This window comes from Embiotoca jacksoni, unplaced genomic scaffold (assembly GCF_022577435.1).
Source record: "Embiotoca jacksoni isolate LCO1_2020_lvr unplaced genomic scaffold, fEmbJac1.0.p SCAF_3, whole genome shotgun sequence".
Lineage (NCBI taxonomy): Eukaryota > Metazoa > Chordata > Actinopteri > Embiotocidae > Embiotoca > Embiotoca jacksoni.
Window position 1 is genome coordinate 7,907,334 of NW_027185381.1, and position 16,237 is coordinate 7,923,570.

Sequence of the window (16,237 nt, forward strand, 5' to 3'; positions counted from 1 at the left end):
GAACATAAGCAGTAGTAAAAATAAATGTTTGTTTCATTGTATAAAACAAGGATTCAAAACGGCACAAAGAAAAGAGAGTAGTGTATCAAACTGGAGTGTTTAATTGCTGAGCAGTGGGCTGCTCTGTTTGCGTGGTGCATTCCTTTGTACTGCACATTTCAAAGAGACTCTGTGTGATCAGCTGAGTTTCCCACTCTGGGTTGATACCTGATGACATTTGTTTTGTCAGCTCAGACGAGCAGCTTCCTTTAAGAAGCCACTGCTTTTCATTTGGAGTTTTTAGTCTGTCGGAGTGATTTAATGAACTGTGCACCTACTTTTGTCTGCTTTTTACAAGTCACACCTACGTTCCCACACATATTCCTCAGTGTGTGGCGGTGCCGGATCCATTTCCAGGGTGGGGAGGCCAAAGTGTGTGTGTGTGTGTGTGCGTGCGTGCGTGTGTACACACTCCACACATATGACATATCACAGATGACAGGGAGTAAGGTCATTTCCCATTTTGAGAGTGAAGCCACTAAATTAAATTAGTCTCAAATGGAGCATAACCCAAAACCATAAGTGCACAAGGTGGGGAGGTGATATATTTCTATATATCTATCACAATTAGTTGTCTACTGTTTTAACAGTGACTGATGGACACACTAAAGAATAAAACGGCCTGCGCACAATTTTTACGTGGACGCTTAACAGCTTTTATCCCTGATGCGCTGTTCCGTTGTCGTCTTAACAGTCGTGCCGTTAGACAAAACCAAGAGAAGCTTTGCTAAACTAAAGCACCCAACATGGGCACATTCGATGTACACTGTATATAACTGAATGGTATATGATGTCTTCTGCGATTAGTTTGTTGGCTTCATCTCACCTAATGTCTCAGAATGGAGGGTAATACTGCAGCATAGTGATTTAAAACCAATGAGGGACGGGGGCATGAAGTGAAGGGGGCCATTGGCCCCCCTGGCCACCCCTACGTTCAATTTTCATATTCCTCTCTTTTCATAAAAACGTCTGCAAAAAGCTCAGTTATGTAGCTCAGTGCAACTCTTTTAGCTGTCACTATAATGACTGTAAAGAGAGACATGAAGCTCGGAGGAAGATTATTTTTATGATTACATTTACAAACAACTGTAGTTTGAATTCGGTTCTGTACATGCATACTGACACACTCCGGGGGACCAACAACGCCAACATGTGCTCTTGCTGCAGTTAATAGGCTTCCCCATGGGAGCTTCAGCTTCATTCTGATTGATGTCCTGAAGCCACCCGATTGAGTTTACATCCCTCCGTGTTTTATCTGGCTTGTTGCAAGTGGAGACAGTTTTAATGGTCACTCTGTTTTTTTTGTTTTTTTTTCTTCTGTTAAAACCAGTCCTCTGTTTTCTTTGTACCAACTGGAGTTTCTAGAGCTTGGTAAGTCTGCTGATCTGTAATTAGTGCCAACCATAAACAACCGGTATCCCGCTGAGCGCTGCCATGGGTGGCTGCCCTCACCACGACAATCTGGAGTTTCCCTTTTGTCCTCCGATGTGTCAGAGGCAGAGCCAGCTGCCCACCCTGGGAGATGAACAGTGGGAGAACTGTACGGAGAGAGAGAGAGAGAGGAAAAGAAAGTAGAGGAGGAACATAAATGGAGAAAATGTATAAATAGAGTACAGTGTTTTGTAAAGTCTGTGATGAAAGGAGCTCTTGTTAAGTAACATGTATCCAGGAGACGTCAGATCCCTTTTCCGTCCTCCTGTCGAATCATATTTAAATATAGTGCCTGATGCCATCTAAATATGATGCAAGTCAGTGGCTGTTGGATCAGATCTGATGCTCTTTCTGCCACGGCTCCAAGATGCATAATAATACCATCGTGGTTAATGTAGTGGATAGCGCTGCATTCCAGTTGTTTGTCTAGTCATTTGCTTATTCTTTTGCAAACATATCTACTCAATCACTTGTCAGAGTACTGAAGCTGCAAGATGCTTGAGTCATGACATAATCCTTTTGCCATGGAGACAGCGTGGCTGTCTCATGTTGGATTCGGTTAGAGTAGTTGCGCGAGTCTTTTGTGTGCATATTTTTTTCGATGGTGGTCCAGTTGTTTAACTCACAACCCCTAAAAAGGTTCATGGAGTTATCGGTGTTGGAAAAATGCATTTTAGATCTATATAAATACTGGATTTCAGCTCTGTACTCTTTTTCTTTTGTCTGAAATACCCAAGTTTCCAGACTCTTGTAAAGGTCATGGTGAACTTGTTGTCGTCCTGGGAACGGGTTCTTGGCCTGAAGACATGCACCACGGACCATTGCAAGCAGTCAGCTGCCCCTCCTGCGGCTTCCCAGCCTACTTAGCCTGGAAACAGCCAATCGAGGCGCATGTCTGAGAGCGACAAACATCTGTGCATTTCATGCAAACAACAAGATGTTTTGTGAATGTTAAGAGCTGCTCTGTTTCTAATCTTGTGCGCTTGGAAAATTTCCATTTCTTGTCATATTTGCCACCAAAATACAAGTGGCTGACCAAAAAAATGTTTGTGTTGTCCTGAAAACAATATTTGTCGAGTGAAAAAAATATCAATTCTTAACTATTATATATTTTTACAGGCAGGAATAGCTATAAACCAGTTTTTCTTTCAATGAAAGTTCCTTTGCCACGGCCTGTCTTGCATGATCGACAGGTTTGCAGTAAGCTAGCATGTCGGTGTCTTTGAAACTTTGCATGTTTCCGGTCAAATATGATAATCTTGCACGTGGTTTGGGGTTCAGAATCCTGCAAAGACTTTGCTTCAGGTTCTGTTGAGCTTGGCATGTTTCCCTGCAACGGAGACCTTGTAGTCTGCGCTTGAGTTGAAGATCAAAGGCTCACGTTGTCCAAAGCTCACGTCTCGGCAGGTCAGCTCAGACTTTTAATTTTGGCCTCGGAGTGATCATTTCCCAAATGTTACGGATGAAAGATGCCCATCAATGGCATTATAACAGCAGCTCGTGAATCACAAATATCCACCGAGCCACTATAGTACAGGCTCGGCTCAAGGAGTGGATGCAGACTGCGGTAGTGCAGTTTGAATGTAATAAAACAGTTTGCATCACGGTAGCAGCGCCTGTGTGCTTAGCGCGGTATCTGTCCTGATTACTGTTGCTTAACTGCCATAAAGAGACACATGGAGCTGTTTAGCCGTCTGTCTACGTAGAAATACTGTAGCGCACTGCCAATTAGAGCCAGAGGAAGGAAGTGGTCAAGGCTAAATCCAGAGGTAAAGGGAAGCCCAGGGGAGAACTGGCAGGGCGCTACTCATATTTATTAAACTATTTTGTTTGTGTGGGGCATTTTGGACTTTTTTTTTTTTTTTTTTTTAACTCCAGTTGAGGTTGAAAGTTCTCACATCTATTGAAACTTTTGGTGTCTCAGTCTCTTGGTTTCACTTTAATACTTTCTTTACTGTCGCTCTATTGCCTCTCTTAAGCAAGAATAAACCACGAGTACCAGTCAAATTGCAGAACGTAATATCTTAACTAGTATCTTGTGATATACCTACACGCTAAAATAAGACTGAGAAATAAAATGACGTTGATTTGGCTTTGATTTTGTCTGGTTGCAGCTCCATGAATGTGAAGATTTGCTGGTTTTTTTTTTTGTAAATTGAATAGCTTTCATTTTCAGTTTACTGTCCTGTAATGTTGTATAAACAAACAAAACATGTTGAAAATACTACTAAAATCTTAGCATTCACCAAATACATGCGGGTACCCACCCAAATATTGACATGTGCTCAACACCCACACCTGCCAGGTGCTCTCAGACCGACCCTGTTCACCCTCCGCCCACTGGCAGCCAATATTATTGCTGGATTGAACGTAAAAGGCCGAGTCATGTTTAGCGAGTGGACCCTCTTAAAACAAAAAAAAATAAAACCTCTTTCAATGTAAACAGACTCCCCGCCTCTAAACCCTTGGCTCGAACAGTTTAGAGCCACTAGCTGGTCTCTACACTAACAATTCCTTATATAGTTTGGTTTCTTGCCTGAACAGACTCCAGTATAAGAGGGTGAAACCACAATGTCTGCGGGGATGAATTTAGGGCAGGGGAGTGGTTCGTGTCTAATTTTCTGTTGAGTCATGGCTTTTAATGAGAATTGGGATGTGACAGTGTTGTGGAGAACGGGTTTTGGAACGGCTCGTTAGTCTGTCGGCATTATTCATGCACACTGTCTTTTTGGCTGGTTGGTTTGAATGTTTATGAAGATTATCGCACATCAAGCGGGAGCAGCGTTTTTATTATCTGGCTCATTCTCAGCTTGGTGCCTTGTAAAGAAGCGCTGACCTCAGAAAAAAGTATAAAATTTGTGTCTTTAACTGCTGGACCCGTCATTAGATCATTTGAGGATATTGTGTGATAACTTTCCCATTGAGTAGGTGCAGCTCTCTCTTTCTTATATTAGACTTTCGACTCACGCTGTGAGGGACAAAGCAGGATAGATGTGTGTTATGTTGACGCCTACCTCCTACTAAGAGGCCACAAACGTCGCAGGTTAGTTTTATTTTTAATAAAACTTGTATTTCTGAAGCATTTCAAGGCTTCCTTGTCGATTTCCTGAGTTTGACACAACATCCGACGTGTGTCTGAAGTTTAAAGTCCATGGTTAAATCGCAAATTCTCACGAGAACCAGTGGTCACAAAAACGTGTAACTCGGGTGCTGATGTTGATCAAGTGATGTAACTTGGAATCCTTACTCATGAAAGTTATTACTTCCCCCTGTTACGTGCACATCACTGTGTTGTGCTCTGTTCGTGCACAACAGGACCAGTTTCAGGACTTTTTGATCCCGTCTCGTGCTGTACTTCCTCCCCGTCACGGTTACACCCGAGCGTTCCTCGCCAGCGTCCCGTTCTCTTTGGGAAGCGATCGTTAGACATGAGTTTCGCAAACCTTCAGCCATTTCTTTTAAAAACGATCGCATCGCTCTGACAACTACATCTGCTGCTCATTTATGTACGCTCTCAGTTTTAGGAACTTTAATCAACCCGCTGAGTTGCTCTTTTTTTTTTTTTTTTTTCTACCGGAGTTGATATTAGAAGGATAAAAACTTGTGAAACTTAAATTCATGTTTTCCCGAAAAAGGAAAAAAAAAATGTTGATTTGCCGCACGGAGTAACATCTAAACAAGTACCTGGACCATTTAGGACACGTGTAAATTATACATTATTCTGCGCTTCTCCTAATTTGAACTTTGTTGGTGTAATTTCTAAACAATAATCCTTTCATTTCCACGAGCCTACAGTGTATCCCTGAGTCCTCTCAAGCAGGAGCTCACAGGAGGACGTGATGGTAACGTTAAGCTGACATCTGCCCTCTTGTCTCTTGCTCCGCTTGTCTGCAGGAAAATTGTCTGCAGCCTTAAGATGCCCCGAGGCTTTGACTGAATCAGCCAGTTCCGGTGCTCTCAGCCTGAGAATACTGAAGACCTGACGGGTAAGCCAACGTCTGTTTCCTGCTCTCATCTGCCGGACTGCACAATTAATCATGTTAGAACTGCTGTTTCAATTTGTTCTGCAATCGGTGTGTGACAGTGTCAGTTTTCTCTCAAAGTTACTTTACAGCAGAAAAAAAATGACAGGACTGTTTTCTACCACTTTACATCCTCAGGGTTTCTTTATGGAGTTTCCCCCCCTCTGATGTTCTTCTTTAAGGGCTTGGGCAGGGTTTGGGAACCGTCGCTGTTGTGGGCATGTAAAGGCCACGGAGACATGAGTAATGTTGGGTTGTACAAACAGCACCACAGGGTAACAGCGCCAGTGTACGACTACCTGAAACCAGATCACCATCTCCAGCCTGGCTCTTGATACACAAACTAGTTTTAATGTGTTGTTCATTTTGACAACTTTTACCGAACCTAATATTTGGAGTAGACTTACTGTGTTACACAAAGGGTAAGTCCGGGTGAATGGAAGGCTGTATTGTGTGTTTCAGCTGCTGCCCTCGCTGCCTGGGCTGATGTTTGTTCATTCTTTGTCTTTGTGCCTGCCCCTCCATAAATCTTCTGTTCTGGGACCAGTATTCTCAAAGCCCTGGCACAGAACTGCAGCTACACAAGAGTCAGATTTGTCAAACTGCTTAACAACCTCACCCTGTTAACTTGGCTCTTGTGGTAATGGGTGTGCGTGTCTGTAACGTAGTCTAGGTCTCTCCAGAACGCTGAAATCTGCCCATCGTGCATCACAGTGTGAGAGTACCGATGACCATGTGGAGAGGTCAAGACCAATGAAAAGAGGGAGCGTTTTCTCGGCCATATATGCTAAAGATGACTCCCACGGAAGCATGTTGAGGTGATTCAGTCGATATGGCACAATTCCTTTCAGTATACTCACCCTCTTTGTGGGGAATGATTTCATCCTCCCCGACTTCATGACTTCATGATGGTATTTGAAAATTGAGGCTCCACGTCACCTACAAAGCGCAGCAACTATTTTTGGACTTGTTTTGTTTTTGTTCTGCTGTGGTAGTTATTGCCACCTCTACTTTGATGATTGCAATGTTGCGTTGCCTCAGTAAGTCCCTTTGCATTTGATGATGAGACGCTTGTCACCGCTGTTCTATAATTTCACATTCCGGATACATATTTCCACGGCCTTTTTCATTCTTCTTATTGCGACAGCACAGTTTCAGTGGTAGACTTTCTGTTTTTTGTGCTAAAAAAGGTTTTGCATCTGCAGCCATATATAGTATATCTCTATCTATGTAACACTATGTTTTGGACATGATGTGGTCCAGTTATTGTGGCAGTGTCATGTGCCATGTCATGTCATGGTGCCAAGCCTTAATAAGCACCATAGCGAAATCCCACATTTGTCTTTAGATGAAAATGGCCGGAGGGTAATTGGACCCGCCAGCTCTTTGGCATGTCTCTGTGTTCACAGGCTCACTGAAAGGCCCCACATCATCTAGTCTCATGTAGGATCACAGGATCTTTAGGGAAGATTATTTGAGAGGCCTGCATTTGGCATAATTATCCTCTAAATGCTGATTCACTGATAGTGTGGTCATTAACTTAAATGAGGAATGTGACATTCACACTTGATTTCCCCTGGGGAACTTGATCAGTGTTTTTTGGGGAAGAGTGGGGGGGGGGGGGGGGGTTGTTACATTACATTTCATTTAGCTGACGCTTTTATCCAAAGCGACTTACAATAAGTGCATTTCAACCATGAGGGTACAAAACCCAGAACAACAGGAATCAAGAAAATACAATTCCTAAGTGCCATTTTAAGCGCTACTAAAGTTCTACTATGCAAGGTAGGGTTGTGTAGGATAATAATTATCCACAAATATACAGAAACAGTGGTAGTAAAAATCAGCAGCGCACTACAGTTGCAACAGTATGTATTGTAATTATTAAGTGCAGATATCACGCAGCATATTAATTTCTGATCCAGAAATTGTATTTCTGTTCAAAAATCTGCTGAAACTCCGTCCAACTGATTTTCCCTCCGTCTGGCTGCGATACTTTCTACTTATGTCTCTCTCCACCATCTCCAACTGCTTTGTGTGTACAAGCAGATGCGATAAAAATCCAAAGCTTGGCACACAACAAATGAACGTTCAAGTCAAGGCGCATCACGAGCTCATCGTTTGATTATGACTGTTGGAACAAATGCAGTGTAAACATCCAGATGTAACCTCTCCCTGTCTTGTCATTTTAGAAGTATTCAAACACGTGTAGCATTTAAATAGGTGAAGTTCAGCGTTCCTGAGCAGTTCCTACCCTGGCTGCTGTAGCTCCAACAGAGATGGTAATGTTCAGCAGGAATAGGGCACTAACATAATCCTGAATTACCTCTAGGCCTCTTCAAATTCATTCTTCTCTGGGTGATAGTAGAGATGCTGTAGGTTTGGTTCATTCCCACTGGGGTTGATAAAACTGTCCTCGTCAGTGCTCAATACTGGACATTTTTAAATGGGTTTTCCCTTGAAAACAAGTTAATTCCGAAAGGTACGATGGTAGATTTACAGTTCATAAATAAGTATAGTGAAGTATGTTTTAGTACAGTGGGAAAACACATGAATTATAATGTAGGTCTTGTATTGGCCTCTAGATGCTCGCTCCAAAAAAATGTCAACTCTCAAATTCTCCAGTGTTTCTTCAACAATCTGGCCTCGGAAAAAAGGGAACGGTAATGTCTTCTCTTCTAATGCTTATTCTGGAGGATTATTTCATTTCAAGAAATCTTCAGAGGGACCTTAACCCTACTGCAGATCACATGTCCTACCTTCTACTCTGTCCAAGTTAAAGACCAATGGTGATCAGAGAGGTTTCAAACTGCCCTTTCAAAAATCTATTAATGTGACACCACACTGTAAGTTCATTTACATAGACATCCGTGAGAAGGTTAATATAAGCCTTGCAAATTGCAACTCATGCTGTCATGAAAGCCCACACAGTAAAATGAGCACAGTATCAGTACCAAATAGATTATAAATTAACTTCAAATTCTTATCACGGCTAAACTGAACTTAACTATTAGATAGTTGTATAAGGTAGTTAATCTGTTATGTAACCCTCATCTGCATAAAGATTGTAAAACTGCATATCTTATCTGTATCAGCTGATATGAGTGGTAGAATATCAGCGTTGGCTTCAAATTATAAGAAAAATGGAAATGGGTTCTTCCTGAGCTTTTCATTGTTCTGTTTAGATGCCTGTGGCAAACAGAGGCCAAGTGGTGCATTTGAGTCCCAGCGGGGTTTCTGAGCACTCTGAAAGTCGGTGTATATTGACTGGTCGTATATATGTACACTATAGATCCATTAAGATAACACACTGTTGACTCATGGAAGCTCTTTAAGTTGCTCATCTCATTGATTGCTGCATTTCCCGAGTGATTGTCCTTGATAAATGGATTAAAATGTGTCCTGTGCTTTTTGCCTTTAGAGCTACCACTTCAACAGTGTTCACTAAAAGTGCCCTTGCTATCTAGCTTCAACAGTAAACAATGTAAAGTTTTCCCATTAGGATCCCACTGATAAGGTTTGAATCAGTTAGGTCATACAAAGTGTCTAACTTCCAGGAAATGCGGTGTGAAAGTGGGAAAAAGCTCGACCCGGTGTGTCCTTGAAGCCCACCATGTCAGTGGCGACGAGGTCAGCACAGATCAATGAATTAGTGGGCGTCTGGAACATGTATTCCCATCACACTCCTGCTCTGCTGCTCTCTCTCAATCCCTGACTTTCCCACCACCAGCAGCTGTTGGAGTTCCCATCAGAGAGCAGAAATGCATTTCAGAAAGGGAGTCACAGACGTCGGAAACATCAATATGAAATGATCTATGGGTCAGAGCGACCCTCCGAGGGATAGCCGAACTCTCTAAATCGTATTCATTGGAGCTGCACTGTTTGTAACTGCCACTTTTTTTTTTTTTTTTTTTTTTTTTAAGAATGTCAAATATTGAATCAAATACATTTTCAACGACTGGAAATATTGTGCGTTTGTCTACTGACCTACATCCCAAGTACACTGACCACATGATCGTCATCACCTGCTGGTGGAACAAAGGTCAAGCAGTAAAATGGTATCAAGATGACTTTTGAACCCTCTAGGTCTAATAGTGCTCTCCGTGGGTTTGGGTAGGCTCTTCAGAAAGCTTGAAGAGGGGTGGGCAGCAGTAAGTCCCACCAAGCTGAGAGTCTAGGCCGCCTGCTATAGTTATCCCAGGCCTGTTCCCACTTAGTTATGGCAGGAATGTGCCAGTGCATGAGAAGAGGTCATCATTCCTTGTGGCCTGCCATGGATCTCCCCAGTCCTTAGTCAAGGCTGCCAGGATATGGACATGCTTTCCCACGGACGGAGCCATACTCCCTTTCATCAATGAAGAATGTAGATATTTATTATGCAGGCAGCTTAACTTCACTTCATCCAGGCTCTTCGCTGGAAGTACGAGTGCTATCATTTTTCTTTGAAGCTCTGCTTTACTCATTCCGTGTAGTTTCTAAATAAATCTGTGCTCCAGTTTATTGTTGGCCTCATAAATTAATAACTAATTTCCCTTCAACCAGCCTTAGATTATACATCTTTTTATCTTTTCTATTTTATTTTTAAGTTTCTTGATATGTGGCTCACACAGAGTCTCCAAAATGCCACCAAGTCATCCCTATCGTGTTGCACCGCAACCACAACAGCGTCAGTTAAGCTGCTTTCCCCGCATACATCGTAACCCCAAGATGGCCCGGCACATTTCTGTGTCTCCCATCATGCTGGATTAGAGGCTGGATTAAATTTTCTGTGTAAGATGCTCAGAGTAATTAGTCTGTTTAAGACATCCATAACGAGGATTTCATCATTGATGCAGGTGGAACAAAAGCAGCAAAGATTCATTGGTGTAGCATGTCATGTGAGATTTTTGTGCGCGTCGGCATAAACTGGTGTTAAAATGAAAACTGGGAAATTTGTTGTAGCTCATAAACGCAGTAATCACATTTATTATTATTATTTGATGGAATAGGTAAATCATAAGGATGCAGTTTGGTTTAGCCTTAAAAATCATGTCGCTTTGGTTTCTCTGGTTCAGTTTTCAGTACAGATTAAAGTAATGCTGATAACCAGAGTGCAGGTTGAGCTGAACAACATCAGCGCTGGAGTTGGGTCAGTGTCACTATTTTTGCTCTGTTGAAGATATTGAGTGTTGCTGTCATGTGACGGCTGGACATGGACTCTCCTGTGTAAGGCTGCTCTCTCTAACCATTAGACCATGCTGTCAGATTCCATTTATTGGATCATTTTCACAGTGTCTGATGAATTGCAGTCACAGAGTAACACCCAAATTCGCTTGACTGAAATTCCCAGTGAAGGCTAATCCATCAGGCTCGTTGCGTTATTTAGTTTCACGCCATCTGACAACCTCAAATCATGTTATTGGAGAAGGGGGAAGTCCTGGACTTTAGGGTACAGATGGAGTTACTTCACATGTAATCTGTGGTTCAGATTTACTCTGCCCGGAGACTTTCAACTTGATCTGCACAGAGCCTTCGGCCTGGCCACCTATTGTTTCACTGCTTAGGCAACCTTGTCTTGCCTGGCTCTTCAAACAGGCTGAAGTTTCAGCTGTTCAGCCTCTGCCCCTGCCTGTGTGGCTTGTGCTTTGTAGATGGAATGAGAAATTGGACCTCATGCTGTGGAGTTGATGTTGAAGTTAAAGTGAAAAATGTGTAAACGAAGTATCACTGTTTTCCAGTTGAGTTACGCCTCTGGCTTTCCTAGCTTAAATAGCAGCACTGAGCTATCTGCTCAGCAGTTGAGTCACAGCTCTGTGTGTTCAGTCGCTGCACCGCCACAACAGAAACAATATGCTTGTACAGCTGAAAACACACTCGAGTGGATCTGGTCTGACCAACATTGTGACTGTACTGTAAGTGGCATAATCTATTTTTTTTTTTTTTTTGGAGAACTTAATTAAAAATGGCTTTATTTCATTTTTGTGCTCTACTTCACTTGAAGTTTGTCGAGATTTAAACATGTTTTGACAGTTTTATGATGTGTTTAACATGAGGCCAATTTGAATGTGTTGTAACAGCCTTAAATAAGGTTGGACTCGGTGTGTGCTTCAACTTGTTTACAACTGTTCCAGAGTGTTTAATCTTTTGGATTCAAGCTCTCTTTCCTTTTCTTGGGCCCTCTGAGATCCATATTTTTAATCGCCTTTGGCAAAGTTTAGAAAGATTGCCAATGAAAGCTTATAGAATCTTTGAAGCATGTGATGAAAAACAACTTGAAAAGTGTTGCTGGCCTCATTTTGCACTCTGCACCTTTCAAAGTGTTTCTTGCCGCTATTATTTAAAGACAGATCGAAAGATAGGGTGTTGGAGTTGATGTTCAAGTCGAGATAAGGAGGAGGCTGAATATTACTTTTGTCACAGCAGAATTTATCATCCTGTCAGTTTTGGAGGGATTTAGCTGCTGTTAGAATCACATTATTACCGGAAAATTGGTTTTCAGAACAGCACACCAGGTTTATTGGCGAGCAAGAAGTCATCTAATTAAAACGAACGTGCTGAAAGCATATCATCTTTACTGAGGAGGTTTTAAGGACCATGGCATGTATGTATGGAATGTAAACATGGCTTCTCTTCAGAGAACTAAAAATGCATTCACAGTCTACGAGTTAGTGGCTGATAATATGGGTTATGATCTTATTTATCTTGTATATGAAAATATTGGTTCAGGCCAGTGAGGCCTCTGACCATTGTCATTCTCCGCTTGGTACTCGGGCCGTGTTGTGACTGCTCCCCACCCGGCCGGACCCCGTTCATCCCAACCTCCAGTACATGTTTTTTCAGCTGCGCTTACATGCCAGCTCTGTGAAACTTGAAAGGGGGTTGAATGCCTTCCTCTGTACTAGACTTTTGACATCTCTCAAGACTTAACATCAATCATTTACCCTCGACATGGTGGAAAAACGCCAATGTTAAGCTCATGTGCACATCAAAAACCTGTGTTTAACAGAAAAATACTACATAGACTTTATTTCAAACGGTCCTCTGGCTTCCCCATGTTCCTCTGATGTAGTCATGTAATATTAGTCTCTAATTTCTGAGAAGGATAGATTCTCACATTAAGGTTGTTTCAGATAGTCTTTAAATATTGATATCAACTTAAATATTTGCAGGTGTTATTTAAGAAAACAACCACACAGTATGTAAAGATTTAACTTTCATAGAATTCAAATGAGAAGCAGCTGGTACTTAATAATCTACAAGTTCACTTTATTGAGTACTTGAATTTTGAAGTGGCGGTTCTGCGTTTGTTTCCTCAGCGATGAAATCGACATCAGATATTTCGACCTCATTATGTAGCTGAACATGAATGTATTACCTAACTCATAACACCTAAATATTTCGATGACTCGTCCCTGGAAATGAAGTTTTCAGTGGGAAAAAAGATTCAAACTTCACTGGAGGGTATGTTGTTCATGCTGGCCTTCCACGTTTCATAGGTTATGTATTTTCTTCATGGTCAGCGATCAGGGAAGGAAAGCATCTATACTACATGCATTATTGATGAGAATGAAAATGGAGCCTCTGAGCTAATAGGTAATCTTTCATCTGCGGTGTGTAGCACAGTCGGTGCTTTCAGTCTATGAGAGTCCACTTCTTGGTCCTCAGCCGCCTCTCCTGTTATTGACCATTTGGCCCATTTTATGCCTAATATTGTGCCATCTGTATGCATGTAATGCAGCCCACCAAAGATTTCTGATTTTGGGGTAAAAGGCAATATGTGGTCATAGATTGCCTCAACAGGTTCATCAGTATGTATCCATAGTCTCATAATCTCTGTAATTTTGTAAATGAGACAGTATAAAATATAGAAAATGAAACAATGACTGGTCATCTGGAGCTTCAAATCTCCATAAAGGTTCGGATATCTACAACCCCTTGCAGCAAAGTCAATCCTGGGATTTAAAGGATTCAGATTCGACTGATTAAACAGAAGTTGACCTCAGTGCATACAAGTGAACGCAACATCACCCAAGTCAGTTCGATTTTTTTTTTCCTTGAGTGTTTTTATTTGCACTTAAAGCAATGAATCAGTCACTGTTAGTTGTCTTTGCTGGACATGAAGCTAATTTTGACAAGAATGTTTTCTTGGGTTGAAATGTAAACATAAATAATGCATCAATGTTATTTTATTCCATTACAGTATTCACAATATTTTTATTTTGTTTTTTGGTTGTCAGGGATAAAAGTACCAGACTGTTCTTAGGCAGTAAGCCTCGTGTTCATTTAACTGTAAATCTAAATTGTGTATGCGCTGCCAGGACTGCAGTCACTGAGCAGCTATTTTGGATATTAATTGGATGTACTGCGACGCATTAGTTGAGAATTTCAGTAAACTGGAGGAAACTAATGGAACACGGTCGCTGATTAACATGGCTGAAAGAGCGGCTGTAAGAATATCACATCAGGGGAATTCTGTTCATCAACCCTGGTTTCATACTCGCCAGTTAGTCTAAGCAATCATGACATGACCAGCTTTTGTTATAATAAAGATGGACAGACGCGTGAGTGAATGAAATGAGTGTCTCTGACGGAGGAAGAGACCAGATGGAGAGCGTAGCAGTAATGCCATCAAGATGTTCACAGTCAAGCTCTGTAACTGGGAAAGAATGAGACATGATGAAGACCGAGCGATTACCCAGGCGGTGTTTTGGTTCAGTGCTGGCACCACCCGGCTCATCTTACACAATCAGCCTTATTTGGATTTCAGGCTTTGGGGGCAATATATTGACAGTTGAAAAGATCATTTTCTGCTGCCAGTGACGTCTTTCGTGAGCTCATCATCGCTCAGTCAAACTATAAATCAAACATCCTTATTTCCGATATGTGCAACATATAGCAATGTGTTATCCTTTTGGTTGAGATGCAAAGTTAGGCATGAAGTTGATTCAGAGTCGGGAAAATAAAGGCCTCATTTGCAGTAGCTGAACAAGTGTGTGACCTTTACTTAAAAAGGCACAGCAGCACTGATGTGGTGCAGATCGTCATCATCATCATCATCATCAAAGAAATACTAGAAATGGAGATTGAGGACTGACCCTTACGTCGTAAATGGTTTTAGTTTGAAACCCGTCAATACAGAAGTTTATTCGTCCTCATCATTTTTTGGGGGTTTAATTCATCTCAAAACCTGCAGGCGCCTGAACATGATGCGAGAGGAAAGAACTGCATCTGCGGGTGGAAAAGCATCCGCATGATTGAATATTTCTGCCCCACATGCATAAATGCGGCCTCCCGAGCACAAGGCTGTGATGAGCGCGAGCCTCCGTACGTGCCCTCAACATGTACACTGAAACCGAGGACAGCGGCTGATGTCTCCACTACTTCGATGGCTCGTCGTCAACATCCGGTCTCTGGCCCTCTGACCGCCCGTTTTGCGGCAGAGTCACCAAGAACCAGGCGGGAGGAAAAAAGTAGGGAACAGCCACTTCTCTACACGCTACAGTTCCCTTCACACAACCAAGATGTAACACAGGCTGCTTGTATTGACAGCAGTTCAATTCAATTCAATTCAATTTTATTTTATTTCTATAGCACCAAATCACAACAGAGGTTATTTCATGGCACTTAACACATTGAAGTCCTTACAGCAGAACTTTATAATATTAAGCAGAGAAACCCAACAATTCAACAATTCCCACATACGCTAAGAGGGAAAAAAAAAACTATTCTTGAAGGGAGAAAAACCTCCAACAGAGGGAAGGAAAAACTCCCTCTTAACAGGAAGAAACCTCTGACAGAACCAGGCTCAGAGGTGGGCGGAGCCATCTGCCTCGACCTGTTGGGGTGAGAGGAGAGCAGAGAGAGAAAAGGACAGCATAGAGCTACAAGAGAAGGATAGATTCTCACATTACTTGCATGTAAGATCCATTAAGTCCTCAATTGCTTCAAGATAATGTGGAACCGATCTAGTTCATTTCAGTGCTAGCAGCTGCTGCAGGGAGAACTATCAGCCAGTGACGTTATTGTTTTCTTCTTCTTTTTTTTTTTTTTTTTTTTTTTTTTCTGTCACTTCGCTTTGAGCTCAACAAAATGATCAGTTCATTTCAGGCTAATTCGTGGATCATAAATGCCGACGAGGCGTCAGCCGCTGTGCTCACGTGATTGCATTCCTGTACGCAGAGCAGAAAAGCTCCGTCGCTAGGATGCAGTTCTGCTCACAGATGCTCTTCTGTGCGCTTGTATCATGTGTTCACGGTTCTTACGGGTGTTCAGACTAACTCATCGTCGTACAGCTCCTGCATTCTTTCTTCTAAGTTAACCGCGAGTGTTGAGGACTATAACCGCACATCCCTCCAGCAGGTTCCAGTTAAACAATTAAGAAGTGAAGAGCTGGAGGCAGATTAAAACATTTAAATAGATATCAAATGTGTTTTTCATTGGTGTCAGTTTGTGACTCCAAACAGCGGAAAGAACACGATCCCATACTCTTGTGGAGGCCTGAGGGGAAACGCTGTGGCTTCTGTTGAGATGAAGACGGATTCGTAAAAAATCATACATAAACTCCTCTGCTGCATAAACGCTGTTATTATGACTGTTTCCTTCCAGTGTCACAAGGTAATAACTTTCTATCCATGGATTGATAGTCTGTCCCCTTTCTTTGGAAATGTTGTGTGTCTTGCCAGAAGGCCCACAGAGCCAAATCTGTTTTCGGGTGCCAAATGGCCAAAATTAAATTGGATTTTAGAGAGCTTGGCGTGGAGGCAGGG

General features: G+C 42.1%; 1 protein-coding gene across 2 annotated transcripts in view; it reads left to right on the forward strand.

Moving 5' to 3' along the window:
* Window positions 1–16,237, forward strand: part of peak1 (pseudopodium-enriched atypical kinase 1) — a 105,491-nt gene that overhangs the window by 16,211 nt on the left and 73,043 nt on the right. For both annotated transcript variants that reach the window (XM_069162427.1, XM_069162428.1), the window contains exon 2: window positions 5,365–5,456. The gene's annotated coding sequence lies outside the window, so the exon portion shown is untranslated. The remainder of the gene's footprint in view (window positions 1–5,364; window positions 5,457–16,237) is intronic.